Source organism: Triturus cristatus, chromosome 11 (assembly GCF_964204655.1).
Source record: "Triturus cristatus chromosome 11, aTriCri1.1, whole genome shotgun sequence".
Classification (NCBI taxonomy): domain Eukaryota; kingdom Metazoa; phylum Chordata; class Amphibia; order Caudata; family Salamandridae; genus Triturus; species Triturus cristatus.
In genome coordinates, this window is record NC_140594.1 from 894,073,739 (window position 1) to 894,087,359 (window position 13,621).

The window sequence follows — 13,621 nt, forward strand, 5'->3', positions numbered from 1 at the left end:
TGTGTTTAGAGTCATTTTAATGCCTGAATAGGTCGAAATAGAAGCTTCTGAGTAGGAGAAAAAGTCAGTAAAAATGGCAATTTCTGTCACATTGAGGCTTTAAAAAGTAGTTATTCAACATGAGGCTCAATCCAAATGACATTTTGAATCAATTTTTCTACAGTCCAAAAAATCAATTTTCTGATGAAAAACTATGACCCGTGACCTGTCGAACTTTGTCCAGATGGTCAAAAATGGTAATTTTTTCAAGTTTAATTTTTGGACTGTAAATGACTATTACATGTGAATTAGAACTCTTGGAACTAAAATAGGTGTGTTTAGAGTCATTTTAATGCCTGAATAGGTCGAAATAGAAGCTTCTGAGTAGGAGAAAAAGTCAGTAAAAATGGCAATTTCTGTCACATTGAGGCTTTAAAAAGTAGTTATTCAACATGAGGCTCAATCCAAATGACATTTTGAATCGATTGTTCTACAGTCCAAAAAATCAATTTTCGGATGAAAAACGATGACCCGAGACCTGTCGAACTTTTTCTAGATGGTCAAAAATGGTAATTTTTTAAAGTTTAATTTTTGGACTGTAAATGACTATTGCATGTGAATTAGAACTCTTGGAACTAAAATAAGTGTGTTTGGAGTCATATTAATGCCTGAAATAGGTCGAAATAGAAGCTTCTGTGTAGGAGAAAAAGTCTGTAAAAATTTCAATTTTGGTCACATTGAGGCTTTGAAAAGTAGTTATTCAACATGAGGCTCAATCCAAATGACATTTTGAATCAATTTTTCTACAGTCCAAAAAATCAATTTTCTGATGAAAAACGATGACCCGTGACCTGTCGAACTTTTTCCAGATGGTCAAAAATGGTAATTTTTTAAAGTTTAATTTTTGAACTTTAAATGACTATTGCATGTGAATTAGAACTCTTGGAACTAAAATAAGTTTGTTTAGAGTCATTTTAATGCCTGAATAGGTCGAAATAGAAGCTTCTGAGTAGGAGAAAAAGTCTGTAAAAATGGCAATTTTGGTCACATTGAGGCTTTAAAAAGTAGTCATTCAACATGAGGCTCAATCCTAATGACATTTTGAATCAATTTTTCTACAGTCCACAAAATCAATTTTCTGATGAAAAACGATGACCCGTGACCTGTCGAACTTTTTCCAGATGGTCAAAAATGGTAATTTTTTAAAGTTTCATTTTTGGACTTTAAATGACTATTGCATGTGAATTAGAACTCTTGGAACTAAAATAATTGTGTTTAGAAACATTTTAATACCTGAAATTGGTCGAAATAGAACCTTCTGAGTAGGAGAAAAAGTCTGTAAAAATGGCAATTTTGGTCACATTGAGGCTTTAAAAAGTAGTTATTCAACATGAGGCTCAATCCAAATGACATTTTGAATCAAGTTTTTCTACAGTCCAAAAAATCTATTTTCTGATGAAAAACGATGACCCGTGACCTGTCGAACTTTTTCCAGATGGTCAACAATGGTAATTTTTTAAAGTTTAATTTTTGGACTGTAAATGACTATTGCATGTGAATTAGAACTCTTGGAACTAAAATAAGTGTGTTTAGAGTCATTTTAATGCCTGAAATAGGTCGAAATAGAAGCTTCTGAGTAGGAGAAAAAGTCTGTAAAAATGGCAATTTTGGTCACATTGAGGCTTTAAAAAGTAGTTATTCAACATGAGGCTCAATCCAAACGACATTTTGAATCAATTTTTCTACAGTCCAAAAAATCAATTTTCTGATGAAAAACGATGACCCGTGACCTGTCAAACTTTTTCCAGATGGTCAAAAATGGTAATTTTTTAAAGTTTAATTTTTGGACTGTAAATGACTATTGCATGTGAATTAGAACTCTTGGAACTAAAATAGGTGTGTTTAGAGTCATTTTAATGCCTGAATAGGTCGAAATAGAAGCTTCTGAGTAGGAGAAAAAGTCAGTAAAAATGGCAATTTCTGTCACATTGAGGCTTTAAAAAGTAGTTATTCAACATGAGGCTCAATCCAAATGACATTTTGAATCAATTTTTCTACAGTCCAAAAAATCAATTTTCTGATGAAAAACGATGACCCGTGACCTGTCGAACTTTTTCCAGATGGTCAAAAATGGTAATTTTTTAAAGTTTAATTTTTGAACTTTAAATGACTATTGCATGTGAATTAGAACTTTTGGAACTAAAATAAGTTTGTTTAGAGTCATTTTAATGCCTGAATAGGTCGAAATAGAAGCTTCTGAGTAGGAGAAAAAGTCTGTAAAAATGGCAATTTTGGTCACATTGAGGCTTTAAAAAGTAGTCATTCAACATGAGGCTCAATCCTAATGACATTTTGAATCAATTTTTCTACAGTCCAAAAAATCAATTTTCTGATGAAAAACGATGACCCGTGACCTGTCGAACTTTTTCCAGATGGTCAAGAATGGTAAATTTTTAAAGTTTAATTTTTGGACTGTAAATGACTATTGCATGTGAATTAGAACTCTTGGAACTAAAATAAGTGTGTTTAGAGTCATTTTAATGCCTGAAATAGGTCGAAATAGAAGCTTCTGAGTAGGAGAAAAAGTCTGTAAAAATGGCAATTTTGGTCACATTGAGGCTTTAAAAAGTAGTTATTCAACATGAGGCTCAATCCAAATGACATTTTGAATCAATTTTTCTACAGTCCAAAAAATCTATTTTCTGATGAAAAACGATGACCCGTGACCTGTCGAACTTTTTCCAGATGGTCAAAAATGGTAATTTTTTAAAGTTTAATTTTTGGACTGTAAATGACTATTGCTTGTGAATTAGAACTCTTGGAACTAAAATAAGTGTGTTTAGAGTCATTTTAATGCCTGAAATAGGTCGAAATAGAACCTTCTGAGTAGGAGAAAAAGTCTGTAAAAATGGCAATTTTGGTCACATTGAGGCTTTAAAAAGTAGTTATTCAACATGAGGCTCAATCCAAATGACATTTTGAATCAAGTTTTTCTACAGTCCCAAAAATCTATTTTCTGATGAAAAACGATGACCCGTGACCTGTCGAACTTTTTCCAGATGGTCAACAATGGTAATTTTTTTAAGTTTAATTTTTGGACTGTAAATGACCATTGCATGTGAATTAGAACTCTTGGAACTAAAATAAGTGTGTTTAGAGTCATTTTAATGCCTGAAATAGGTCGAAATAGAAGCTTCTGAGAAGGAGAAAAAGTCTGTAAAAATGGCAATTTTGGTCACATTGAGGCTTTAAAAAGTAGTCATTCAACATGAGGCTCAATCCTAATGACATTTTGAATCAATTTTTCTACAGTCCATAAAATCAATTTTCTGATGAAAAACGATGACCCGTGACCTGTCGAACTTTTTCCAGATGGTCAAAAATGGTAATTTTTTACAGTTTAATTTTTGGACTGTAAATGACTATTGCATGTGAATTAGAACTCTTGGAACTAAAATAAGTGTGTTTAGAGTCATTTTAATGCCTGAAATAGGTCGAAATAGAAGCTTCTGAGTCGGAGAAAAAGTCTGTAAAAATGGCAATTTTGGTCACATTGAGGCTTTAAAAAGTAGTTATTCAACATGAGGCTCAATCCAAATGACATTTTGAATCAATTGTTCTACAGTCCAAAAAATCAATTTTCGGATGAAAAACGATGACCCGAGACCTGTCGAACTTTTTCCAGATGGTCAAAAATGGTAATTTTTTAAAGTTTAATTTTTGGACTGTAAATGACTATTGCATGTGAATTAGAACTCTTGGAACTAAAATAAGTGTGTTTGGAGTCATATTAATGCCTGAAATAGGTCGAAATAGAAGCTTCTGAGTAGGAGAAAAAGTCTGTTAAAATTTCAATTTTGGTCACATTGAGGCTTTAAAAAGTAGTTATTCAACATGAGGCTCAATCCAAATGACATTTTGAATCAATTTTTCTACAGTCCAAAAAATCAATTTTCTGATGAAAAACGATGACCCGTGACCTGTCGAACTTTTTCCAGATGGTCAACAATGGTAATTTTTTAAAGTTTAATTTTTGGACTGTAAATGACCATTGCATGTGAATTAGAACTCTTGGAACTAAAATAAGTGTGTTTAGAGTCATTTTAATGCCTGAAATAGGTCGAAATAGAAGCTTCTGAGAAGGAGAAAAAGTCTGTAAAAATGGCAATTTTGGTCACATTGAGGCTTTAAAAAGTAGTCATTCAACATGAGGCTCAATCCTAATGACATTTTGAATCAATTTTTCTACAGTCCATAAAATCAATTTTCTGATGAAAAACGATGACCCGTGACCTGTCGAACTTTTTCCAGATGGTCAAAAATGGTAATTTTTTACAGTTTAATTTTTGGACTGTAAATGACTATTGCATGTGAATTAGAACTCTTGGAACTAAAATAAGTGTGTTTAGAGTCATTTTAATGCCTGAAATAGGTCGAAATAGAAGCTTCTGAGTCGGAGAAAAAGTCTGTAAAAATGGCAATTTTGGTCACATTGAGGCTTTAAAAAGTAGTTATTCAACATGAGGCTCAATCCAAATGACATTTTGAATCAATTGTTCTACAGTCCAAAAAATCAATTTTCGGATGAAAAACGATGACCCGAGACCTGTCGAACTTTTTCCAGATGGTCAAAAATGGTAATTTTTTAAAGTTTAATTTTTGGACTGTAAATGACTATTGCATGTGAATTAGAACTCTTGGAACTAAAATAAGTGTGTTTGGAGTCATATTAATGCCTGAAATAGGTCGAAATAGAAGCTTCTGAGTAGGAGAAAAAGTCTGTTAAAATTTCAATTTTGGTCACATTGAGGCTTTAAAAAGTAGTTATTCAACATGAGGCTCAATCCAAATGACATTTTGAATCAATTTTTCTACAGTCCAAAAAATCAATTTTCTGATGAAAAACGATGACCCGTGACCTGTCGAACTTTTTCCAGATGGTCAAAAATGGTAATTTTTTAAAGTTTAATTTTTGAACTTTAAATGACTATTGCATGTGAATTAGAACTCTTGGAACTAAAATAAGTTTGTTTAGAGTCATTTTAATGCCTGAATAGGTCGAAATAGAAGCTTCTGAGTAGGAGAAAAAGTCTGTAAAAATGGCAATTTTGGTCACATTGAGGCTTTAAAAAGTAGTCATTCAACATGAGGCTCAATCCTAATGACATTTTGAATCAATTTTTCTACAGTCCAAAAAATCAATTTTCTGATGAAAAACGATGACCCGTGACCTGTCGAACTTTTTCCAGATGGTCAAGAATGGTAAATTTTTAAAGTTTAATTTTTGGACTGTAAATGACTATTGCATGTGAATTAGAACTCTTGGAACTAAAATAAGTGTGTTTAGAGTCATTTTAATGCCTGAAATAGGTCGAAATAGAAGCTTCTGAGTAGGAGAAAAAGTCTGTAAAAATGGCAATTTTGGTCACATTGAGGCTTTAAAAAGTAGTTATTCAACATGAGGCTCAATCCAAATGACATTTTGAATCAATTTTTCTACAGTCCAAAAAATCTATTTTCTGATGAAAAACGATGACCCGTGACCTGTCGAACTTTTTCCAGATGGTCAAAAATGGTAATTTTTTAAAGTTTAATTTTTGGACTGTAAATGACTATTGCTTGTGAATTAGAACTCTTGGAACTAAAATAAGTGTGTTTAGAGTCATTTTAATGCCTGAAATAGGTCGAAATAGAACCTTCTGAGTAGGAGAAAAAGTCTGTAAAAATGGCAATTTTGGTCACATTGAGGCTTTAAAAAGTAGTTATTCAACATGAGGCTCAATCCAAATGACATTTTGAATCAAGTTTTTCTACAGTCCCAAAAATCTATTTTCTGATGAAAAACGATGACCCGTGACCTGTCGAACTTTTTCCAGATGGTCAACAATGGTAATTTTTTAAAGTTTAATTTTTGGACTGTAAATGACTATTGCATGTGAATTAGAACTCTTGGAACTAAAATAAGTGTGTTTAGAGTCATTTTAATGCCTGAAATAGGTCGAAATAGAAGCTTCTGAGAAGGAGAAAAAGTCTGTAAAAATGGCAATTTTGGTCACATTGAGGCTTTAAAAAGTAGTTATTCAACATGAGGCTCAATCCAAACGACATTTTGAATCAATTTTTCTACAGTCCAAAAAATCAATTTTCTGATGAAAAACGATGACCCGTGACCTGTCAAACTTTTTCCAGATGGTCAAAAATGGTAATTTTTTAAAGTTTAATTTTTGGACTGTAAATGACTATTGCATGTGAATTAGAACTCTTGGAACTAAAATAGGTGTGTTTAGAGTCATTTTAATGCCTGAATAGGTCGAAATAGAAGCTTCTGAGTAGGAGAAAAAGTCAGTAAAAATGGCAATTTCTGTCACATTGAGGCTTTAAAAAGTAGTTATTCAACATGAGGCTCAATCCAAATGACATTTTGAATCAATTTTTCTACAGTCCAAAAAATCAATTTTCTGATGAAAAACGATGACCCGTGACCTGTCGAACTTTTTCCAGATGGTCAAAAATGGTAATTTTTTAAAGTTTAATTTTTGAACTTTAAATGACTATTGCATGTGAATTAGAACTTTTGGAACTAAAATAAGTTTGTTTAGAGTCATTTTAATGCCTGAATAGGTCGAAATAGAAGCTTCTGAGTAGGAGAAAAAGTCTGTAAAAATGGCAATTTTGGTCACATTGAGGCTTTAAAAAGTAGTCATTCAACATGAGGCTCAATCCTAATGACATTTTGAATCAATTTTTCTACAGTCCAAAAAATCAATTTTCTGATGAAAAACGATGACCCGTGACCTGTCGAACTTTTTCCAGATGGTCAAGAATGGTAAATTTTTAAAGTTTAATTTTTGGACTGTAAATGACTATTGCATGTGAATTAGAACTCTTGGAACTAAAATAAGTGTGTTTAGAGTCATTTTAATGCCTGAAATAGGTCGAAATAGCAGCTTCTGAGTAGGAGAAAAAGTCTGTAAAAATGGCAATTTTGGTCACATTGAGGCTTTAAAAAGTAGTTATTCAACATGAGGCTCAATCCAAATGACATTTTGAATCAATTTTTCTACAGTCCAAAAAATCTATTTTCTGATGAAAAACGATGACCCGTGACCTGTCGAACTTTTTCCAGATGGTCAAAAATGGTAATTTTTTAAAGTTTAATTTTTGGACTGTAAATGACTTTTGCTTGTGAATTAGAACTCTTGGAACTAAAATAAGTGTGTTTAGAGTCATTTTAATGCCTGAAATAGGTCGAAATAGAAGCTTCTGAGTAGGAGAAAAAGTCTGTAAAAATGGCAATTTTGGTCACATTGAGGCTTTAAAAAGTAGTTATTCAACATGAGGCTCAATCCAAACGACATTTTGAATCAATTTTTCTACAGTCCAAAAAATAAATTTTCTGATGAAAAACGATGACCCGTGACCTGTCAAACTTTTTCCAGATGGTCAAAAATGGTAATTTTTTAAAGTTTAATTTTTGGACTGTAAATGACTATTGCATGTGAATTAGAACTCTTGGAACTAAAATAAGTTTGTTTAGAGTCATTTTAATGCCTGAATAGGTCGAAATAGAAGCTTCTGAGTAGGGGAAAAAGTCTGTAAAAATTTCAATTTTGGTCACATTGAGGCTTTAAAAAGTAGTCATTCAACATGAGGCTCAATCCTAATGACATTTTGAATCAATTTTTCTACAGTCCAAAAAATCAATTTTCTGATGAAAAACGATGACCCGTGACCTGTCGAACTTTTTCCAGATGGTCAAAAATGGTAATTTTTTACAGTTTAATTTTTGGACTGTAAATGACTATTGCATGTGAATTAGAACTCTTGGAACTAAAATAAGTGTGTTTAGAGTCATTTTAATGCCTGAAATAGGTCGAAATAGAAGCTTCTGTGTCGGAGAAAAAGTCTGTAAAAATGGCAATTTTGGTCACATTGAGGCTTTAAAAAGTAGTTATTCAACATGAGGCTCAATCCAAATGACATTTTGAATCAATTGTTCTACAGTCCAAAAAATCAATTTTCGGATGAAAAACGATGACCCGAGACCTGTCGAACTTTTTCCAGATGGTCAAAAATGGTAATTTTTTAAAGTTTAATTTTTGGACTGTAAATGACTATTGCATGTGAATTAGAACTCTTGGAACTAAAATAAGTGTGTTTGGAGTCATATTAATGCCTGAAATAGGTCGAAATAGAAGCTTCTGAGTAGGAGAAAAAGTCTGTAAAAATTTCAATTTTGGTCACATTGAGGCTTTAAAAAGTAGTTATTCAACATGAGGCTCAATCCAAATGACATTTTGAATCAATTTTTCTACAGTCCAAAAAATCTATTTTCTGATGAAAAACGATGACCCGTGACCTGTCGAACTTTTTCCAGATGGTCAAAAATGGTAATTTTTTAAAGTTTAATTTTTGAACTTTAAATGACTATTGCATGTGAATTAGAACTCTTGGAACTAAAATAAGTTTGTTTAGAGTCATTTTAATGCCTGAATAGGTCGAAATAGAAGCTTCTGAGTAGGAGAAAAAGTCTGTAAAAATGGCAATTTTGGTCACATTGAGGCTTTAAAAAGTAGTCATTCAACATGAGGCTCAATCCTAATGACATTTTGAATCAATTTTTCTACAGTCCAAAAAATCAATTTTCTCATGAAAAACGATGACCCGTGACCTGTCGAACTTTTTCCAGATGGTCAAGAATGTTAATTTTTTAAAGTTTAATTTTTGGACTGTAAATGACTATTGCATGTGAATTAGAACTCTTGGAACTAAAATAAGTGTGTTTAGAGTCATTTTAATGCCTGAAATAGGTCGAAATAGAAGCTTCTGAGTAGGAGAAAAAGTCTGTCAAAATGGCAATTTTGGTCACATTGAGGCTTTAAAAAGTAGTTATTCAACATGAGGCGCAATCCAAATGACGTTTTGAATCAATTTTTCTACAGTCCAAAAAATCAATTTTCTGATGAAAAACGATGACCCGTGACCTGTCGAACTTTTTCCAGATGGTCAACAATGGTAATTTTTTAAAGTTTAATTTTTGGACTGTAAATGACTATTGCATGTGAATTAGAACTCTTGGAACTAAAATAAGTGTGTTTAGAGTCATTTTAATGCCTGAAATAGGTCGAAATAGAAGCTTCTGAGTAGGAGAAAAAGTCTGTAAAAATGGCAATTTCGGTCACATTGAGGCTTTAAAAAGTAGTTATTCAACATGAGGCTCAATCCAAACGACATTTTGAATCAATTTTTCTACAGTCCAAAAAATCAATTTTCTGATGAAAAACGATGACCCGTGACCTGTCAAACTTTTTCCAGATGGTCAAAAATGGTAATTTTTTAAAGTTTAATTTTTGGACTGTAAATGACTATTACATGTGAATTAGAACTCTTGGAACTAAAATAGGTGTGTTTAGAGTCATTTTAATGCCTGAATAGGTCGAAATAGAAGCTTCTGAGTAGGAGAAAAAGTCAGTAAAAATGGCAATTTCTGTCACATTGAGGCTTTAAAAAGTAGTTATTCAACATGAGGCTCAATCCAAATGACATTTTGAATCAATTTTTCTACAGTCCAAAAAATCAATTTTCTGATGAAAAACGATGACCCGTGACCTGTCAAACTTTTTCCAGATGGTCAAAAATGGTAATTTTTTAAAGTTTAATTTTTGGACTGTAAATGACTATTACATGTGAATTAGAACTCTTGGAACTAAAATAGGTGTGTTTAGAGTCATTTTAATGCCTGAATAGGTCGAAATAGAAGCTTCTGAGTAGGAGAAAAAGTCAGTAAAAATGTCAATTTCTGTCACATTGAGGCTTTAAAAAGTAGTTATTCAACATGAGGCTCAATCCAAATGACATTTTGAATCAATTTTTCTACAGTAAAAAAAAATCAATTTTCTGATGAAAAAGGATGACCCGTGACCTGTCGAACTTTTTCCAGATGGTCAAAAATGGTAATTTTTTACAGTTTAATTTTTGGACTGTAAATGACTATTGCATGTGAATTAGAACTCTTGGAACTAAAATAAGTGTGTTTAGAGTCATTTTAATGTCTGAATAGGTCGAAATAGAAGCTTCTGAGTAGGAGAAAAAGTCTGTAAAAATGGCAATTTTGGTCACATTGAGGCTTTAAAAAGTAGTTATTCAACATGAGGCTCAATCCAAACGACATTTTGAATCAATTTTTCTACAGTCCAAAAAATAAATTTTCTGATGAAAAACGATGACCCGTGACCTGTCAAACTTTTTCCAGAAGGTCAAAAATGGTAATTTTTTAAAGTTTAATTTTTGGACTGTAAATGACTATTACATGTGAATTAGAACGCTTGGAACTAAAATAGGTGTGTTTAGAGTCATTTTAATGCCTGAATAGGTCGAAATAGAAGCTTCTGAGTAGGAGAAAAAGTCAGTAAAAATGGCAATTTCTGTCACATTGAGGCTTTAAAAAGTAGTTATTCAACATGAGGCTCAATCCAAATGACATTTTGAATCAATTGTTCTACAGTCCAAAAAATCAATTTTCGGATGAAAAACGGTGACCCGAGACCTGTCGAACTTTTTCCAGATGGTCAAAAATGGTAATTTTTTAAAGTTTAATTTTTGGACTGTAAATGACTATTGCATGTGAATTAGAACTCTTGGAACTAAAATAAGTGTGTTTGGAGTCATTTTAATGCCTGAAATAGGTCGAAATAGAAGCTTCTGAGTAGGAGAAAAAGTCTGTAAAAATTTCAATTTTGGTCACATTGAGGCTTTAAAAAGAAATTATTCAACATGAGGCTCAATCCAAATGACATTTTGAATCAATTTTTCTACAGTCCAAAAAATCAATTTTCTGATGAAAAACGATGACCCGTGACCTGTCGAACTTTTTCCAGATGGTCAAAAATGGTAATTTTTTAAAGTTTAATTTTTGAACTTTAAATGACTATTGCATGTGAATTAGAACTCTTGGAACTAAAATAAGTTTGTTTAGAGTCATTTTAATGCCTGAATAGGTCGAAATAAAAGCTTCTGAGTAGGAGAAAAAGTCTGTAAAAATGGCAATTTTGGTCACATTGAGGCTTTAAAAAGTAGTTATTCAACATGAGGCTCAATCCAAACGACATTTTGAATCAATTTTTCTACAGTCCAAAAAATCAATTTTCTGATGAAAAACGATGACCCGTGACCAGTCAAACTTTTTCCAGATGGTCAAAAATGGTAATTTTTTAAAGTTTAATTTTTGGACTGTAAATGACTATTACATGTGAATTAGAACTCTTGGAACTAAAATAGGTGTGTTTAGAGTCATTTTAATGCCTGAATAGGTCGAAATAGAAGCTTCTGAGTAGGAGAAAAAGTCAGTAAAAATGGCAATTTCTGTCACATTGAGGCTTTAAAAAGTAGTTATTCAACATGAGGCTCAATCCAAATGACATTTTGAATCAATTTTTCTACAGTCCAAAAAATCAATTTTCTGATGAAAAACTATGACCCGTGACCTGTCGAACTTTGTCCAGATGGTCAAAAATGGTAATTTTTTCAAGTTTAATTTTTGGACTGTAAATGACTATTACATGTGAATTAGAACTCTTGGAACTAAAATAGGTGTGTTTAGAGTCATTTTAATGCCTGAATAGGTCGAAATAGAAGCTTCTGAGTAGGAGAAAAAGTCAGTAAAAATGGCAATTTCTGTCACATTGAGGCTTTAAAAAGTAGTTATTCAACATGAGGCTCAATCCAAATGACATTTTGAATCAATTGTTCTACAGTCCAAAAAATCAATTTTCGGATGAAAAACGATGACCCGAGACCTGTCGAACTTTTTCTAGATGGTCAAAAATGGTAATTTTTTAAAGTTTAATTTTTGGACTGTAAATGACTATTGCATGTGAATTAGAACTCTTGGAACTAAAATAAGTGTGTTTGGAGTCATATTAATGCCTGAAATAGGTCGAAATAGAAGCTTCTGTGTAGGAGAAAAAGTCTGTAAAAATTTCAATTTTGGTCACATTGAGGCTTTGAAAAGTAGTTATTCAACATGAGGCTCAATCCAAATGACATTTTGAATCAATTTTTCTACAGTCCAAAAAATCAATTTTCTGATGAAAAACGATGACCCGTGACCTGTCGAACTTTTTCCAGATGGTCAAAAATGGTAATTTTTTAAAGTTTAATTTTTGAACTTTAAATGACTATTGCATGTGAATTAGAACTCTTGGAACTAAAATAAGTTTGTTTAGAGTCATTTTAATGCCTGAATAGGTCGAAATAGAAGCTTCTGAGTAGGAGAAAAAGTCTGTAAAAATGGCAATTTTGGTCACATTGAGGCTTTAAAAAGTAGTCATTCAACATGAGGCTCAATCCTAATGACATTTTGAATCAATTTTTCTACAGTCCAAAAAATCAATTTTCTGATGAAAAACGATGACCCGTGACCTGTCGAACTTTTTCCAGATGGTCAAAAATGGTAATTTTTTAAAGTTTCATTTTTGGACTTTAAATGACTATTGCATGTGAATTAGAACTCTTGGAACTAAAATAAGTGTGTTTAGAAACATTTTAATACCTGAAATTGGTCGAAATAGAACCTTCTGAGTAGGAGAAAAAGTCTGTAAAAATGGCAATTTTGGTCACATTGAGGCTTTAAAAAGTAGTTATTCAACATGAGGCTCAATCCAAATGACATTTTGAATCAAGTTTTTCTACAGTCCAAAAAATCTATTTTCTGATGAAAAACGATGACCCGTGACCTGTCGAACTTTTTCCAGATGGTCAACAATGGTAATTTTTTAAAGTTTAATTTTTGGACTGTAAATGACTATTGCATGTGAATTAGAACTCTTGGAACTAAAATAAGTGTGTTTAGAGTCATTTTAATGCCTGAAATAGGTCGAAATAGAAGCTTCTGAGTAGGAGAAAAAGTCTGTAAAAATGGCAATTTTGGTCACATTGAGGCTTTAAAAAGTAGTTATTCAACATGAGGCTCAATCCAAACGACATTTTGAATCAATTTTTCTACAGTCCAAAAAATCAATTTTCTGATGAAAAACGATGACCCGTGACCTGTCAAACTTTTTCCAGATGGTCAAAAATGGTAATTTTTTAAAGTTTAATTTTTGGACTGTAAATGACTATTGCATGTGAATTAGAACTCTTGGAACTAAAATAGGTGTGTTTAGAGTCATTTTAATGCCTGAATAGGTCGAAATAGAAGCTTCTGAGTAGGAGAAAAAGTCTGTAAAAATGGCAATTTTGGTCACATTGAGGCTTTAAAAAGTAGTCATTCAACATGAGGCTCAATCCTAATGACATTTTGAATCAATTTTTCTACAGTCCAAAAAATCAATTTTCTGATGAAAAACGATGACCCGTGACCTGTCGAACTTTTTCCAGATGGTCAAGAATGGTAAATTTTTAAAGTTTAATTTTTGGACTGTAAATGACTATTGCATGTGAATTAGAACTCTTGGAACTAAAATAAGTGTGTTTAGAGTCATTTTAATGCCTGAAATAGGTCGAAATAGAAGCTTCTGAGTAGGAGAAAAAGTCTGTAAAAATGGCAATTTTGGTCACATTGAGGCTTTAAAAAGTAGTTATTCAACATGAGGCTCAATCCAAATGACATTTTGAATCAATTTTTTTACAGTCCAAAAAATCT